Below are 18616 nucleotides of genomic sequence, written 5' to 3'. Positions count from 1 at the left end.
ACATGACTGATATGAGTATATTCCAGTGTCCTGCAAGATACCTCATCACTCCAACCTGCAGCCCACCAGCTTTAGAATCTACATGGTACTGGTTGGGAGTTCTCCTTATGCAGCAAGAACACTAGGTCCATGTAGATTCAAAGCTTACCTCCTTGAACACAACTTCAGAACAAACATTTATAGGGCATACCCCAACTGGGGGGAATAGAGGCCATGCTCACTTGTATTCCAAATATTAATCTGGCACCTGTGTGGAGCACCCTGTGTGCAACATATGACTGTTCTAGACACTGAAACAGTATAACCAGATCACCACTATACTTCAGGGTGTCAAACTGCTTCCATTGTCAAGCCACAACACTTTCAAGGTCAATTATGTAACTTTCAAGTAAGTGAAATCCAATGCTGCCAAGACAAATCTACAACTCAACAACAAAGTTGGAAACACAGAACTGGAATAGCAAGAAGACCAGGAGTCAAGCGTTCCCCTGCCACCGGCTTAGGATAAGGAACTTCATCTGAAATAAATTTATAAACTATCCTGGCTCCATTTCCTAAAGGAGAGAGCCACGTTTACAAGGGACACCTCATTCACACGTAAATGCAGACACTGTACACTAATACGGATGTTATGTGAAAAATGACTATGCTACTAGTAAGAAAGGTTTACTTGCATACTCCTCTTGCATTCCTCCCTGACCCTTTTGTGTGTTAATACTATAAATTTGAAGGTTATAATTTTGCAAGTGCGCATGTGCACAGACATACACACGCACACATACACATGAGGATGGCAAAAGGTGAAGATTGAGGGTTAAATCAGATTACAGTGTAAGATCATGCAATGAAATGGCCTCAAAGTTCCCATATACTATCAATTTCCAAAGTGTCTCTCAAGCGGTATGGTTTTCCTTAAAAGTTGGCAGGCTAGGATAAAATGCCAGGTATGTTGTACTGCTATTTTCAATTGAGCTCTGTTTCTAAATCAACTTAAGCAGTGAAATATTTTAATGGCTGCTCGATTCAAGAAACAAAATCTGCAGTCAAAATTCCTGTTTGGGACACACACTTCTAAATAGTAATGTCTGCACTGTGGTGGTGAGCAGTGAGAATTTACAGGTGTGTGAATGTTCAAAGGAACTCACATTTATCACATGAATGATTTGAAGAACAAACTCAAAACATCATAATATAGATGCAGTGTCTATTAATCTAAAATAATTAAAAGTCTGCTAACCACATTTTCTGTGTTAATTATTTGGTTCAGTTTGGGATTGGACAAAGCTATATACTTATCAATGTTTAACAAATGAAGCCAATGTCTTAGTTGATGTCAGTTGGAAGGACTTTAGGGTTTCATACTACAATCCACACCCACCAGTCTGAAAACCAGCCCACCCAAAAAATATGAATAGAAGCAGTGACAAGTGGCTGGTGCTGGAACCAGCCCATCCCATGATGCCCTCAGCAAGTATACAAAATATTGACGGAGCGGAGGTCTCTAAACCTCAATCTCTTAGTATACCCATCAAACAGAATCCCTCACTGGTCGTATGGACTTTTGATAATCAACTTGAAGCGTTGAGGAAGAGTTAGCTATAAGAAGTAATTTACAGCTCTAGAAACGAATGTAATCCTATAATAAAGACAGAGAGGATGGTATGCAACTATTAACGCTCTTTTTCAGATTATTAGTTTATTATAATTATTAAAATTGACAAGGATTAATAAAAGCTTTTATCACAGGCAAATAATCAAGGTTCTCACACATATTATAAAGTACAGAATTCAAATGATCAATATGTAAAGAATGCAAAGTGTCCAGATTGAGGGTTCCATGACAAAGCTGAAGCCTCACACTCAGAGAAATCAGAAAAAGTAGAAACATCTGCTCTGTTTGAAGTCAGGAATGGGTCTCTGCTCTAACTACTATGAAACACTATTAAATCACAATTAAAAGTCCCAGAACATCCATATCACGCTACCATTGTTTGGAACCAATCCCGTGGCTGCATTTGCTGGATTTAGCAGCCCCCTAAATTCCCATCACAACACAATTAGGCAGACATCTGCGTGTCGTTAAGTCTTGCGTCTTCTTGGCAAACTGGGTACAGGAGACTCCCATATTTGTCATTTCTGCTGCCAACTTTTTGCCACCATGCCTCCTTATTGATTGGCTACAAAATAATAGGATTTGTCTGACTAAATAGGGACTTGACAGTGCACCTGCAAAGAAAGAAATAGACAGCATACTAACAGTCTCAAAATGTGTAGCAGTCAGCTAAGGTCTAATGTAAAGATAGGTTCGCTCGAGAATTGAAATGGAAGTACATTATAACATTATAACCATAAGCAAACAAGCTGTCATCAATGTAATGCGAATAATCAATACGTGTAAATACATGCATTATTTATTTACTCCAATACATTTCATTGTGATTTCTAAATGCACACAGCAATGTTATTAATGATAATACATAAATATGAAACACACACTTTAATGACTTAGAACACATGTTGAATACATGGATTATACACCCTAAAATATGAATAGTGTATATGCAGAGGGCAGAGACTAAATTGCTCTGCTCCAATGTCAATTATTTAAAGCACAATAAACCTATGTCTTTCAACTTCATATTGTTCAGCAGCCTTAACATGTGGATGGTAATGAGATCCTGTCTTGTTTTAGGACCTCTTTTGGGAGGGGAGAGTCGATCAAGCAGAGTTAGTCTTATGCTAAATGGCACATATTTCCTTCAGGATACCTTTCCAATTGTGCACTAAGGGTTACTGTTTGTTCCTTTTCAATCCCCTGTATTCTTTAGTATGGAAATATTGCCAGTCACCTTTCAATATTGAGTAAAATTTGCCTGTTACTGGGCCAGGGCTGTCTGTCTCTAAATGCCTTTTTTGGGATGATTTAGCAAAATATTTGTCAAATTAATCAAGCTATCTGGCCTTGAAGTTCAGTCTGGACCACCCATTGTAGGGTGGGACCACCATTTAAAACATATCTGGGTTTGCTTGAATTCTCCCGTTCAGTGTAGACCTTTCTTTGTAGGCAGGGGTCAATACTGATTTAGGATACAGCACATTCTTGTTTGTGAGGGCACTGACGACATACTATTGGTAAGCACCCCAAACTGATTACCAGTGGCGACAGAGGGTTTGTGGGAGAAATGGGTAGTAATGAAAGGCTTTTTCAAATCCAAACTGTGGCATTGGAAAAACATTGAAAATTTTATTGTGCAATGAGAGATTCAGTCATATTTTAATTAATGTATAGAAGTCTCCCATGGTGGTGTGTGATTCAATGGATATTCACCACAGTACTAAAGGCAGTTGTGCACTTATGTACAATAGTGGTAGCCTGCACATTATGAAATAGATCAACGTGCCCCAGCCATAGCAAGTTCATGAAAGACTAACCAGCTCGTTAACAATTTTTAGGGTTTGAGAAAACTGTACATCTAACCATAAAGGTGCTGGCCCTAAATTAACACATAATAAGGCATAACAGGCGTGGACATTAAAGGCCCTATTTATATGTTGGTGATATGTATACTCCATCGCAACAGTGACAGATTATACATACCACTAACATGAAGGTCTGCCAGCCCAATTTAAATGCGGGTGGAACTTCAGTTTGGCCACAACTGTGACTATTTAATCACCACCATAGTCAAACCGCTCTGATGGCCTAACGGAGTAAGGGCCATTGGAGAAATGGATACAAATTTGCCCACCCAATCAGGGCATTTAGCTATTGTTTTGCCAACCTTCACCGTTAGCCAAATGCTGGCGATGAGGGACCATAAAAAACAAATAATGCTTCCCCTGCCATGGGAGATGGCTCCCATGGCAAGGGGAGAATTACTTTTTAAATTGTGTCATGCTGACCCAGCCCTGCACTAAACAGCAAGATGTATTGACAGATACCACCATGACAGCAGTTCCTGCCACTGCTTTATAAATAGAGCTACCAGTTTTATGGTATTTTTTTTTACATTTCAGTCTGTATTTATCAGTATTTATTTTTTGCCTATCTTATTGGTATTTATTCATATTTATTTAGTGTTATAAGAATTCATGGAGTCGTAAAATTGTATAGTTCCATATTTATTTAAATGATAAACATGCAGGCAAACTATGATGCCTGACACATTTTAGGAAATGAAGCTGGCAAATAACAAAACGCTACACACACAGATAAATATTAGCATTATACACAAATATACGTTAACACATGCCTACATTTAATCTCATCTCATCCTTATTTTTTAACTCCGCATGCTCTCTATCTGCTCAGTGGTCGGCCTGGACTCCTAAAGGACAATGTGGAGAGTCTTTCACAAAAGAACAATATTCTGTATTTTTCTGCATTTTGAAAAAAATTAAATACAGACAGTAAGCATATTGTTTTCTGGTTGTATTTATCTATAAATATCAGTAAAAATGGAAGACCGAGAGGCTTAATTATAAATTACCATCTGCTTGGCTACGATAAAAGGTTCTCAAAATTCTCAATGATGCATATGTGTTTTTGTTCTACTGTGTGACTGAATTATAATCAATGAGGAATATTGAATAACAGCAAACATAAGTAGTGCCGATCTTGGGTTTGACACTCTCTTTCTTTCTCCAAGCAATCTCTGTAACCTTTTCATGACATGTTCATCTTCTTTCAGTTTGTGCTTAATTTTCAACATGTCCATCATGATATTGTTTATAGTCATATCAATCGTTGTTACCACGGCATTTGGCAGTAGATTCTCTGGTGCGAAGGAGGACTATGTGACTTTAACTGGGCAATTTGGATCAGGGAGTTCGGATTCAGGCTGCAAAGGGATTGGCTAATTCTGAGAGAAACTGAAAGGTTGTCTCCGAGAGTAGAGATGGACTCATGATACAGGTATAACTGCAAGAAATATTCATTTCCATTGTTTAGAAAATAATAGGGTGTTGCTTAGAGTAAGAATGGTTTATAAATCCAGAGATGAAGGCTTGAAAAAACTAGATTTATGAATGAAAAATCAAAATTAACTTGGAATGTAGAAGTATCTGGCGGTGATATTTTATATTTTGATTCACTTTATGACACATCCAGATACCCGATTTCCTTTTCATCTTGAGCTTCCAACACTAGCCACCTGGCAGTCTGACAACCATAACTATGGTTGACATGGGCTTTATGCCATAATAGGCAAATGTTTTCTCTTCTTCCAGCTGCTTGCTTCTGAACATAAATCCGACGTCTTCATTGCCTGTGGACAATAATTGATCACATTTAGTGAAACAATCATTAAACAGAATTATCAATGAATGGTATGATTGTGACCTCTATTTATTATACTGTGAACAGTGATTCGCTAGTGGGTAACTAACCGTATATCTATATTTAAACCAATAGCTAAATAGCAGCCATACTTCACTGTGGCTAGGTTACCATGCTTCATCTGGCAGGCGGACTTCTTAAAGTGAGATTAACACCCACCAATAGTATGACAGGCTTAAAAACAAAACTTACAAATAAATGAAGTGGAAAATGAGGATGGAATTGGGATGACAATAATAGAATGGTGATGGACCTACAGTGGAGTGGAGGTGGTGAAGGGGGATACTTTAAAAAAACAGGCAGGCTTGGGAGGGACAGGGTAAGGGACACAGAGATATAGGAGGATCAGGGAAAATTGTAGCGGAGGCACCACAAGGAAGCAGGGGGCAAGAAAACACCTGTAGTCCTATGAAGTAATTAAAGGAAAATAAAAAAATACTTCCCTAAATGCAAGCAACATCAGTAGCAGAAGGATACAAATCAACCAATCAAAACAATACAGATAAACATGGCCTTTGTGGAAGCCCCTTCAATTGTATGGGCACCGATTTGTTAATCTTTAATAGTTATGTTTTGATGGTGATTTTAGTAGGAATCAAATGTGTTGTGATAAGTTCATGTTGGTACTGAAACATTTTATGACCATGCTTGATCCATATATATCTTGCACTAAATGTCAGAAAGGACTACTGTTTTATGGACATGATTTGAGCATTACGACCAATTCAAGAAATTGCAAGTCATGTGTTTCTTTAGAAGCAAAACACTGTGAAAAGCATAGGTGAGAGTAAAATTTGCAGGGTGCACCATTCCAATCATGAGAAGAGTATGGTTGCAAGCACACTTGGGGGCATTATTTATCAATCTTTCATAAAGCGCTTGCAGTAAGCCACCTGGCTGCGCTGCGTGAAAGGTAAAGGGCAGAAATGCACCGTATTTAACATTATAAGGTGTATTACTGCCCTAGTGTTGCCATACTGGGTGCAGCCTGGCTCCAATGCAGGCACTCTTGCGACATGGTGCAAGGGTACCTGCGTTGTAGGCAGGATTGTTTTTGTGCAATAAGGGACACCTTCCTGCACAAAAACAATCATCAGAGGCATTTTCCTCGTCCTACATGTGCTGCAGAATGCACCACACGGAGAACGAGGAAAAAACAAGGGGAAAACAAAAGCTTTCTCATCATTATGCCTCCTTTGTGAAGACGTAGCATTTTGTCGGATTCCCAGGTCTACCACTCTTGGTAAATCTGGGAATGCACCAAAATCCATAGGTGGATACGTGGGAACACACATGCTCCACCCATGGAATACCTCCTAGGGTCAGAGTAATGCAAGGCAGCAGTTTGTGCCTCCACTGTATGGATGTATCTTATAATGGACAAACATGGATCATGAGTCTACATCTTGACATAGGCCTGTTTCATGGATTTTCGTCTTGTTGAACCAGGAGAGGCGCCCAATGCACTACTTTCCTAGTGGTGAAAATGTATTGCCTTCAGGAGTGGCATCTGCAAACAGATCATAAGCTACTGAAATGGTGGATGGATATGAAGCGAAAGAAACCCAAGTTGTTGAGATGGTCTATTTCTTTGCAAAGTTTGCAGAGGACTGCATAGCCTGATTGTGCCATGGGAATGCTGATGGACTTTCCCACTGTTTTTACCGATCTGACCACCCAATCTTTACACATTAGGGGTTGGTTTGGGGTGTTCTGAAATGGAAGGAAAGGTTTTCTGCCTGGTAGTGGACATGCACTTCTGCCCCAAGTGCCTTAACTGTATTGCTGTCTGGATCCCTGTTGGTGATTTATGGCATAGGCAAACACAAATCACTGGTGTGCGTCATGACGTAGGCCTGTCTCATGCTTTGCAGTCTTGTTGGACTGGTAGGGCCCACCAAAGTGCTGTCCTGATAGTGGTGAGAGGTTACCACCTTCACCAGAAGTTAAGCAGCACAAGAACAGTAGTGGCAGCATACCTTGTAGGAATCTGTAGTATTGAACAGGTTATTTTTACACTGTATCAATGAAGTGAGGCATCGAGGCTCATTCATTTAAAGTCCATTGCTGTGCTGAACTCACCCTTGGCCTGTATCGGTTTAGTATAGTAATGTGCAGTGAATGAATAGTGGTCCTGACCTTGGTGTATGTGTCCCTGGGATACGCTATAATATAGGGATAAGGCAAAACTGCACAGTGTGTGCATGTTGAATGCATGTGCTAGATAGTTAATTTGCTGAGTGTTTTTTATTATTAGTCCGTTCCAGACAGTCGTCATCACAATACTGATGCCTTTTTTAAATATACAATTACTTAAGTATAAATAATTTATTTTAGCAATTTCGTAGTTTTATCTGAGGCTTTTTCCATTATATAGTCCCCTTAATAGCTTACTTTTAGCTAACAAGTGTTTCACTCCATTCTTTGCCTGAAAGGCGGGGGCTTTTTCAAAGCTTGTTTAATGGCAAGATGCAAATAACTAGTCATTTGTTTAATTTTACCTTTTTTTAATGAATCTTTCAGCTCATGTTGATTGGAGGCAGAAAAAAAGTCTCTGGAGACCTGTGTATGGGATCGGTCCCTCCTCCCAGAGTCGAATGTTCTAGATGTGTATGTGCCTGGGAGGGGTACAATACATGGAAGGATATAGTGCTGTGCAGTGCGTACATGTTGAATACATGTGCCAGATGAAGGTGTACCTGTGAGTGGTACAGTACTTGGATGACGCAGTACTGTACAGTGAATGTATGTTAAATGCAGGTGCTGGGTGTATGTGTGCCTGTGAGTGCTGCAATATATTAAAGAGGTAGTGCTGTACAGTGCTTGTAGGTTAAATGCATGGAATGAGTGCGTGCCTTTGAGTGGTACAGTACAAGGAGGATACAGTACTGTGCAGTGCATGTGTGTTAAATGTATGTGCTAGGTGTATGCATGTCTGCAAATGGTTCAGTGCTTGGTGAACTCTGGATTACATTTTAGGAGTCCCAGGGCTGCCAGGTGAAACATGAGGAGGTAGAGGGCTCCCCCCAGAAAGATATGTGTATTGCTGCATTCCTGTGAGCTGAGTAGGGCACACTGACTAGGGGAGAGCCAGGCTTCTCCTGTAAAATTCAAAGGGTGCTCTTTGGTTCACAGACAGTTCACAAGTCACATTTCAAGAAGGAGATGGAACTGATATGGGAATCATAAAGAGTAGGACTGAGGCCCTGGGTTAACATTTCGATACAGTTATCACTGTGGTGACTTCCAGGTATGAACTCAAATTACTCCCATGGCTTGTGGTGCAGGGCTGCCAGCTTTGAATTCACTTCTGCTGTGAGACTATTTTTAAGAGGAAGAGGAGTGTGCATTTCAAAATAAGCTGACCAACCAACAAAATCTTCAAAGAGTCAGACCCTAAATCACATTTGGTGTCTGTAAATGGACTATAAGAAGCGGAGTTTGAGACCCCCATATTTTCCTCTGTCACAAAGCGAGATGGGGTGTGTGAGATGGGAAAGCTCTGCAAGACTTCTTCCTGCAATCAGGACTGGGGGCCAAGGCCTGCTAGTCTCTCTTCTGGATGAGGGGACATCACCTATGGAATCCAAGACCAACAGCCCTGGAGCATCTGCACCTGCCTGTTTGCCAAGACCAGTGTGCCCTTGTGAAGAAGAGGAGAGCTTTGGAAGGAGTAAGGTCCAGTCAAGAGCCCTGTAAAGTGGACTCGTTTTGTGAGGTTTCAGGAGATGGCTGCACCAATCAGACCATCTGCAGGACAAAGTAAGTGACCACCATATGCCAGAGAAGGGCCATTGTGAATCGGCTGCTATCCCAATCAGGTCATTGCCAATGTGTAGGGCAAAGTCGGTGACTCCCCATATGCCAGAGGAGGGCCATTGTGAATTAAGTTGTGTGCAGCTGGAGATTGGGATAGAGCTCTGCAACGTGCTATGCCTACAACCCATATGCCAAGAGTGGCTGCCCTTAGAAGACTGCCATGTGGTAAAAGCTGTAGCCTTGTGTGGTAGCTAGCCGGGACTCTGTGTGTCCAGAGTGACCACTGCCAAGGACTTCACTGTGTTTATTGGCAGGAGCCCGTTTGCCATGTGGATTCCATGACCCCATATCCCACATGGAGTCGCAGGTTGTAGTAAGAAGTGCAGGAGGAGTGAGTCTGCCATGGGAGCACTTGTGCACCATCACCAAAGTGAGGGACTCATGTCAGGATCATCGCAACCCCCCACCAGGAGAAAGTGTGGTAAAGAACTTCTGGTGGCTTCAGGAGTGTGACCATGTTCGAGGAACTCTGCATCTGTCAAGTGCAGCCTGCCTGGGCCTTGTGCAGCAAATTTACAGGAATTCAGCTACTGGTGCTCCAAGCACTCAGGGACAGAGTGCAGTCAGGACCTCTTGATACTTTACACCTGCAGGTGCGGGTCAAACTGGTTTGGGGCCAATCTGGCGTGGGAGAACTTGCTACCATTTAGCACTGTGATGCTGGAACACTGATGACTATAAATCAGTCAAAGTGGACTCTTGAGAGTTGGACTATGAGTGGGGTTTACCCTGGATGTTGTGTGGTGTTCTTCAAAGATGACAGGTAAGAATATAAGGCGAGTCTTTATTCTGAACACTTCACCCAACAGTGTTCTTCCTGTCAACTCCCATTCTGACAGCCCTCGCATTCCACACCCTTACATAACATATAATGCCACATGTTGCCTATATTGAATGGGGAATAACCACTGTCACTAGGAGGAAGGAGGGAGCTGGACTTGGAGATGCACCTAAAGAAACACTAGAGCTTCAGCCTCAGGGGGGTGGTTGTTTTTTTAATTATGTTGATAGCAGTACAAATAAAATACTTCTCTTTTTCTGTAAAAAATAGTACTTGGCTGGACAATGATTTATTGCTGTGGCTGTGTGCATTTTGAATTGTGAGTCTGTGTCTACTTCCTTTTCTCCACCTCCCCTGCAAAGGAGCCTTGGACTGCTCGGACCACACTATCCAGAGAGTCAAATGCAGAAGGGGTACTTGGCCCACTTGTTCAGAATCCTTGGTAGGAAAGGCCCGAGACATCAGCTGTAAAAGGCCTCAAACCCCATGATTAAGCCTAGTAATCCATGGTGCCCTCTGAACGGGGTCCTTACACTGTGAGAGCTCAAAATGCCTAGGACTAGTTTTGCTAACATATGCATAAACATGTAAGTTCTCTGTAGCCTGAGAATTAGCCTCGTTGTCATAAGCCAGAGGCTTTAATATTTGTGTAATAAGGTGGATTCCTTCAATGCCTAATAGACTTGTATAAGGCATAGGTAAGGTGGAAGACTAAGGTGAAATGTTCTATCCTCTGAGTAAGAGTACAGTCTGTGGCACATGCCTTTTCAAAATGCGCTTGTTGGAGGAACTTCATTTCCCACTAGTGGCAGTCGGTGACTTGAAAGTAGTGGAATGTAAGTTTTCGCCTCGAAGTACACTGAAGGAGTGAAATCTGAATTTCATGCAGCAGGAAGCTCTTCACCAGAAAAGAGTTTGGAGAAAAAAAGGTCTAAATGGTGCATTTTGCAGCACAATTACAATATATTCTAGTTAAAAACCCATGGCGTACCAGGCAAACCTTCTCCTCCTCAGGTGTTCTGGGGGTAGAACCCTTCCAAGTAAACATTGGATAAATTGCATTTTTTAGCATAGTTTCTCCAATAATTTCCTAAAAAACAATGAGTTATAAAAGCAAGCAGCTGCAAAACTAATATCTCTCGGCTGTAAATAAAGATAATGCTGAAGACATTCGAGGTGTGAATTCAAGTTAGATTAAACCTTTATACAAATGAGGTAAAAGTCAGGCTTAATTAAATCTTGAACACATAAAAAGTTAACAATCTTCATCCTGACAATTGTGGCCTACAAGTCATTTGTTAAACCATGACATCGCTTTCTAAAGCACTTTATTCTTGTAAAGTAACAAGATTTGTGGCAGATGTGGACAGAACATCTCGCCTTTTCAAGATCATGAAGGGTGACATCCTTGGTAAGGTTAGCGCACTTAAACAACATAACCTCGAACAGTAAAACAGAAGTTGCAGGCTTGCCAATATCAATCTAAATTTTAATATGTTGTACTGAAGCATTCATATAGCCTCCATGGCCCTCGGTGGGGTGCTCTTATATACTCAGATAAGTACCACACTACACAGAAATGAGAAATGTTTTGGTGTTGTGCGCGAGCGACTAGAAAGGTGCTCTTTTCCTGTCTTGGAGTGCAGCTCCTAACAGTGTGATGAAGCAAGAGGTATGGGAGAGAGCAGAAGGCACAGTAATCAATATGATGATGTAGAGATGCTGTCAAATTAGTAAAATGATGCCGAACATAGGAGAATAAGAGTTGGTAACATGAACAGTAGCCATGAACCTTTTTAAAAAGCAGGACACTACCTACTTCTGCACAAGCACACCTCCTGTACGAGGAAAGAAGTGAAAAAGGAATTGAGATTGATAACCTGTGCAGAAACTACACAATCTTTAAAAGGCCTAGATTTCACCTACCACTACTGGGCCAAAATAGAGCAAACAATTTGAGCAGGGAATTGCATCCTAAGCCTCAGTCATACCACCAAAGAAGGACAAGCACCATTTGATGAACCCTAGTCTTGGCTCACAACCTAGCCAGAATGGCATCCTGCACATATGAGGGTGAGAGATGAAGAATTTGGTAGGTTGCTGTCCAGATGGCACAAGAACAAATTGGCTTACCCTGTGTTAAGCTCTTGTCTTCAACCAATAAAGTGAGCCTAATTATTTTTCTTAAATCCGAGAGACCATTGTTCTTTATAGTTTTACATAAGCAGGTACACTCTTGCCCTTCAAGGCATTTCCTCTGAGACAACTTCCACCTTCATTATGAGTTGGGGATGACATTTCAGAATAACAAAAAATATGATGAAAAGAGACTCCCCCCCCCCTGCTTCCTTAGTTTCATCTAGGATATCAGCTTGAGGAGCAGACCACCCCCACTTTTCAAAATGACCACAAGGTCAGCAGTGGTACACAAGTTCTCTCAGTGCATCACCCAGTCTGCACTGCACCTCAGAAGAGTTGACTATGACAGGGAGGGTCAACAAGGGGTGGGGGTACTATGGAATATGGGGTGAGGCAAAAGAGGTTGGTGTCAGCCAGTCGGGACTCTATACAAGACCGCTAATTGTCAAGAAGAATGGAAAAGGAAGGAAGGAAGCAAGCCCTGGAGGCAATAATGGGTAGGTAATGGGAAGAAAACAGGAACAATCATGGATCCATTTAAGATCAGCAAGTACACAAACAAGTCTCCAACTCCAAAAAATGGATGATAATTTTCCCTGAAGCCACTAAAACCCATAAAGGAACCTAATCAATATTAACAGAAACTCTCAGCCAAGAACGAATGAAAGAAGCTCTTTTGGGCAGACTTTGCTGTTCTAAGATAAATTAAGTATAGTAGTGTGTTAAGCAAGTCTTAACAAACTATCACTGTGCACATTTTATCTTGTCCCAGTCAACTCAATGACGCCAGAAATGAGATTATGAGGCACGAAGTAAAAAGAAAAAATGTCAGCACTCACTTATAGTAGTTCCATTCAATCCAGTGATGCCTGATTTAAAATTATGTTTCGAGCCAGTCACTGTGCACACCTTTCCTCATTCCATTCAATGGTCCCAAAGTTGGTTTAGTCTTCTGGAGTTAAAAAGCTGTCACTGTGCACGCTTTTATATGTCTCTCAATTAAATGATGCCAGAACAAGACCTGCGACCTGTGTCCAAGTTTGTCGGCAGTCCCAAATAGGAAAAAGGTACATCTGAACATATGCCCTAATTAGTAAGGACAGTCGAAGGTAGTTTGTACCCATTACCCGCGATGCTGTTGGTCTAAGGTTTCCGCACTTGCAGAAGCATGTTAGTTTCTACATAGAGAGGAATGACCATCAGTTCAGAGGTTCAATGGTAAATAACCCCTTTACGTTAGAGTCATGGAGTTAGACTGTTGATGTGCACACATTTACTTGGCCTATTCAATTCAATACTTCCATTAACGGGGGTTAGAGAGTTATAAAGTTAAAACATGTTGCTGGACACACTTTTACTGCTTCTGTTCAGTTCAATGGTGCTCACAGCCAGACATCATTTTTACCAGTCACACTCTTCCTGCCCGCAAGGTAGCTAATCAGTCAAGTAAGCACCACTTGACCTACATCACCCCTTCTGTATGTCACTGTAAAACATTCCCCTTGAACATACTGTGTGACAAAACCATTTTCAACGTGATTAATGCATAAAATAGAAGTTCGATCTCAGTCCTTAAATGGAAACGGCCGAATGTACTAAATTATAGCCCAAAGCAGTGCATCAACAAAAGTCTTTGCATTGTGCTAGGAGAAACAAGTTAAAGCATAGTGCAGTTCCAAAGTAAATAAATATGGCCTGCTGCTGCTCTCTTCCCCTGCGATGGCGCACAAACAGCCTCACCTGGGTTACACTTTTTCTTTCCCAGTAGCTCCCTAATACATAGCACCATGCACCACAGTGTGAAGGAGGTGGGTGATGTCTAACATAGGGTTTGTACATGAAGGAACCCCTTCCTGTACTAAATCCTGTGCTACAGGCTTCTATTTACATTTTACACATTGGATGTGTACTGTACAGTCCAGCACACATGCACTGAGTCAAATGTCTGGAGAAATAGATACATTTCTCTTACTTAATGGTTGCTTCAAGGAAGTGTCACTGTTTAATTCAAGGCACAGTCTGACTGTTTGTAGATCTGGTTTTGCAGCAAAAACCATGGCTAGTAGCCCTGGAATGCACAAGTTCCACCCATGTATTGACACGTTGACATACCGAAGTGAAAAGCAGTGTAAAACACTATTCACTCTACTTTAAATTAACTTTCCAGTCCAAAAATCTTTTTGAAATTAAGGCTAAATACTTTATCCATATTTGGTGCCGCTTTGCGTAACATTGGTAACCTTGTGGTGGCGCAAAGTCTGGATAGGTCTGCCCATGAGACTCTAGCGTTTGCAGTTTGCAGCAATTGAGATTTACCCTCCAACTTACCTATGATTCCTAAGTTTGGTGCCTGTATTCTTTCAACCACGAGCTGTTTGAATTTGCGGAGCGTTGTTTTTCTGAAATCCTCCGTGCTGCTAGCCACGTCGATGATGCCGCCATTACCCCCCGGGCTATTAAGAAGGACTTGACAACTTCCTCGGCACATTTTTGGTCTCTGTTGTCAGTATGTTTTCCGTCGAAGTGACGATTTGAGGTGGCTTCGTAAATTATATAGCATTCATGGTTCAACTACTTTCGCTTTTATTTTAGACTCGGACTCCTAGGGATTTTCCACTGACATTTTAAATAAGAACCCTTTCCAACTCTAAAACCTGAGGTGGGAGAGTGAATGCTGTAGCTGCCGGGGCACATCCTCTCCTCAGCGCAGTGTTACAGGGGTGTTTTAAGTCATGCTAAATTGGCAATTTCCCAGGGACCACGCCCTCCCAGCGGACCCCTTGTAGAGTGAGTGGGAGAGCCGTAATTCCTGCCGTAATAAAAACGCAGCTTTGTTTCGTAATTTAATAGTCGAGTATGCTTAACAGAAATTTAGGAGCAAATTATCTAAGGGTATTTACCAGGGTAAATTTACACAAAGTGACACAAAGCAGGACAAACCTTTGTAAGGGTATTTACTTTCCAACGCAAATGTGTTTTGAGCTGACAAGGTGCCCTTTTTGAAGCACAAATAGTGGGGTGAACAACTTTGTAGCACGGGGAGGAACCTGTGTGTAACTTGGGTGGATTAGCACAAGCTTTCATAGTTTTCGATTCAAAACCCTGTACTAAGTTAGCCAGACTAGACTTTGCATCAAAACCATAACACCAGCTTCGGTCAGGTCTGTTTCTCTATCATCCCGTATGTTTTCAGCTATATCTGTCATTCTAGCTCAGCTCTCTCTAACTCATTCCTCCCTCTATGCCTCACTTCTCTGTTTTCCATCTGACCTTCCTGCATCTCTCCTTAATCCACTTCACTTCTCACCCAACGTCATCTCTGTTGTTAGCTCACCTCTCCTTCTCTCTTTCTCTCCAAGGCTCTACTAACGGACATCTCTCTACCTCTCTTTCAGCTCCTTCTCTACCTTAATACTCTTCCCCACCTATCTCCTTTCTCTCTCTACCTCAGATCTCACGCACTACCTCACCTTTCTGTACTCCATCACTGTCCTTCTCTCACTACCTACCCTTAATTTTCCTCACCATTAGTTCATTACTTCACCTCTCCACCTCCCTTTGTTTCAGTCTACGTCTGTTCAAATTTGTTCACCTCTCTAAATATCTTACTCCATTCTCCCTTTCTCTATTTCTATATCTCTTGTTTTATAGATCGTGCTACTTCACCATTTCCTTTTCTCACAAATCTGTACCTCTGTATAAACCTCACCCCTCTTTCGCTTTTCGTGTATGTGTGTCACCTTTCTCTTTTCATGGTACATCACATTTCCCTTTCCAACCTTCACCTGTCTCTCTACCAGTGGCAGCTCATGAAGTTTCAAAGTAATGGGGCGTAAGACAAAACCATGAATTTGCTTGAGAGAGTGCAGTGACTGACCATAGATCTCCTCAGGGTGGCGCTAGGGTTCCCTCCCATGAGAAAAAATATATATATAATGACATAAAATGGTGCCTATTTCAGCACAGTTTCTTTATTAAAAGGACCTGAGGGAAGTCGTTTTTACAGGAAAACTAATATAATGTTTGAGAAAATTCCTAGTTTGCCCCCAGTGGTACAGTTACCAGGCAATAGGACATGGGACCCCCCTTACAAAACACTTGTAAACATTTATTCTCTTACCTCCATGTGCATGCAGATTAAGTGGCATGTGAGGATAAGGGGAGCTGGTCAGAAAGGCCAGGGCTGCTTGCTGCATTAGTGACTTGCACAAATAGCCCACAGCTACTTAATGTGCAAGCGAGATGAGAGGGAGCAATACTTTTAGGTTAGTCCTAAAGATGCAGGTCATATTTTATGCATTATTGATAGATATTACATTGACAAGCCCATGAATTAACACATTTGCCAAAACAACATACATTGCTATGCCAGTTTACTCATTGTTGCAAACTAAATATACAACTGTGCAGCAGGTTATTTAATTCTCTTGAGCGATGCTGCTTGGATTCTAAGATATGATCTTCAAGTTTCTGTGGATCTCTGGGGATGGCCCACTAACCTGCTGAGCTGGTTTATTATTCTCTTAACCTTTGACCTGCAGCTTGCACACAGATTATGTCGCAGGAATGTTAACCAGCTGACTCATTTTACCTGCATTCAAATATGTGACACCCATATATGTTCACAGAACTTTGTAGCCAGTTCATTCAATAGCTGAGTCCAGTGCTTAGTTTATGGAAAGCATAACTGCAGGTTAACAACATTTTAATTTGCAGCCCACTTCAAGTGCTGCTGAATGCTGAGGCTGCTCAAAGGCAAAGCTTTCATCCACCAGCCTGCGCATCCAGTCTCAACATGCTTTCTCCCCTTAACACTGTCTTTTATATTCCGTGTCCTTCCTTCCTTTTTCTCCCTTTCTCTATTTAGCTCTGGACCATAATGTGATGTAAAATTAGCCTCTGTCACAAAACATGAGTGCCAGTGCCCACCACCTGCAACCATGAGAACAAATGAAGTACTGCCAGTTACGGGCCTTTAGATGAAAAATGGTGCACATTAAATCAATCATTATTTTTAATAAATGGAAGAAAAGCCCAGACCAAGGAATGTCACTCAACAAAGTATACATTCACGGCCACCACATGTTGAAATCTCACATTCATTCACACAACTTTTACCCAAGGTTTCATTGTGAAATGTGCGAGATTCAGACAAATCTTTCCCCTTAAAGCAGTGGTTCTCAACCTTCTCTGACTTCTGTCGACCCCCACTTTATCAGTACAGGAATCCCCACTGAATCATTATTGGGATTCAAGACCCCCCACGGAGTCATTAATGAAAGCTGGTGACCTAATCTGTTAATGTTTAATTTTCTAAGAAGTCTCGAACCCCCCAGGAGGCGGCATGGACCCCCAGGGATCCCTGGATCACAGGTTAGAAACCACTGCCTTAAAGTTCAGCTGGCGACTGAGAGCACCTTAGATAAGAAGTTGAGCGTTTTAAGCAAAATCTAGCATGGAACATAATTATCTGAAGAGATATTGTTAAATTAACTATTTCTTTTTGGTGTTTTTTTAAATGAACAGCTCTGAAAGAACAGTGTGACAACTTTTGTAGAGGGGGAGGGGCTAAATATATATGCTGAGGATGCAGCCTTTGCAGCAGAGAAGCCAGAACTCCAGAGACACATTTGATTGGACTGGCTCTGTCAGAGCCCAGTTGGGTTAGTAACTGCAGAGAATACAATTATTAATTGTAATAACCAGATAACAACGTTTTACTTAGCGTTTCCAAATAACCATGGCAATGGTCACATTATCGAAGAAATGGCTATAAAGCTGAGAGGAAGACACTTCATAATTGCTGCCCACATTTCCCAAGATAATCCACCCACCCACCCCAATTCCCTACTTTCTCCAGGCAACACTCATGCCTTTGGCCTTCTGCTGTGGATCTACTTCAGCCCCTCCCTTTGCCAGCCTCCTGGTCTTGGTGCTGCTTCAAACCCCCTGGCACAAGCACTCTAGCTTGGGAAACACAACGCAAGGCCTACAGGAGCACTCTGGGCATGTGCATGCTCCCTGTCATCACGTCACTATCACACTGTAACCCCACCCTTTCCCAAGTCATCACAGGCTGGGTTGGGGTCAATGATGTTTGCTGACTCCACCCCAGCCAGTGACGTCTTGAGAAAGGGCAGAGTTGGTGATTCATGGATTGATGAATGACGTGGAGCCTAGGAAGTACAGGCCTGATGCCCTATGCACCCACTGCAGTACTAAAAACTGACGCTGCTGCTCATTATAGGGGGTGGTTCCGCAAGGCCTTCAAGAATAGCCAGCCATGACTGGTGTAAGGTAAGCCCTTAGTCCTAAATCAAATTATAGCAAATGGCAGGCACATGCGCACTGGTGCATGTGCCTGAGAAATGAGCCTGCCTGTCTGCCCTTGCATAGGAGAGGTTCAGAGAGTGTGCTGTGACAGAAGGTAAATAAAAGAATGAAGTGCTGCCAGTGGTCTAAGTGGGCAGGATTGGAGGGGCATGATGTGCCCTTACTTTTCTGGTTTATGAAAAAACAGTCCCCAACTTTTTGTAAAA

The 18616-nt window shown here is 41.8% G+C and overlaps 1 long non-coding RNA gene across 1 annotated transcript; it reads right to left on the bottom strand.

The window, feature by feature from the left end:
- Positions 1 to 1670: 1670 nt before the first annotated feature.
- Positions 1671 to 14870, bottom strand: LOC138265793 (uncharacterized). Its single transcript, XR_011199422.1, has 2 exons — positions 14406 to 14870; positions 1671 to 5267 (listed from the first exon to the last, which is right to left on the bottom strand). It is a non-coding gene; the product is annotated as an uncharacterized lncRNA (long non-coding RNA).
- Positions 14871 to 18616: the final 3746 nt, after the last annotated feature.

The sequence above is a fragment of the Pleurodeles waltl genome, chromosome 11, assembly GCF_031143425.1.
Source record: "Pleurodeles waltl isolate 20211129_DDA chromosome 11, aPleWal1.hap1.20221129, whole genome shotgun sequence".
NCBI classification, from domain to species: domain Eukaryota; kingdom Metazoa; phylum Chordata; class Amphibia; order Caudata; family Salamandridae; genus Pleurodeles; species Pleurodeles waltl.
This window is presented reverse-complemented; position numbering and strand designations above follow the sequence as displayed.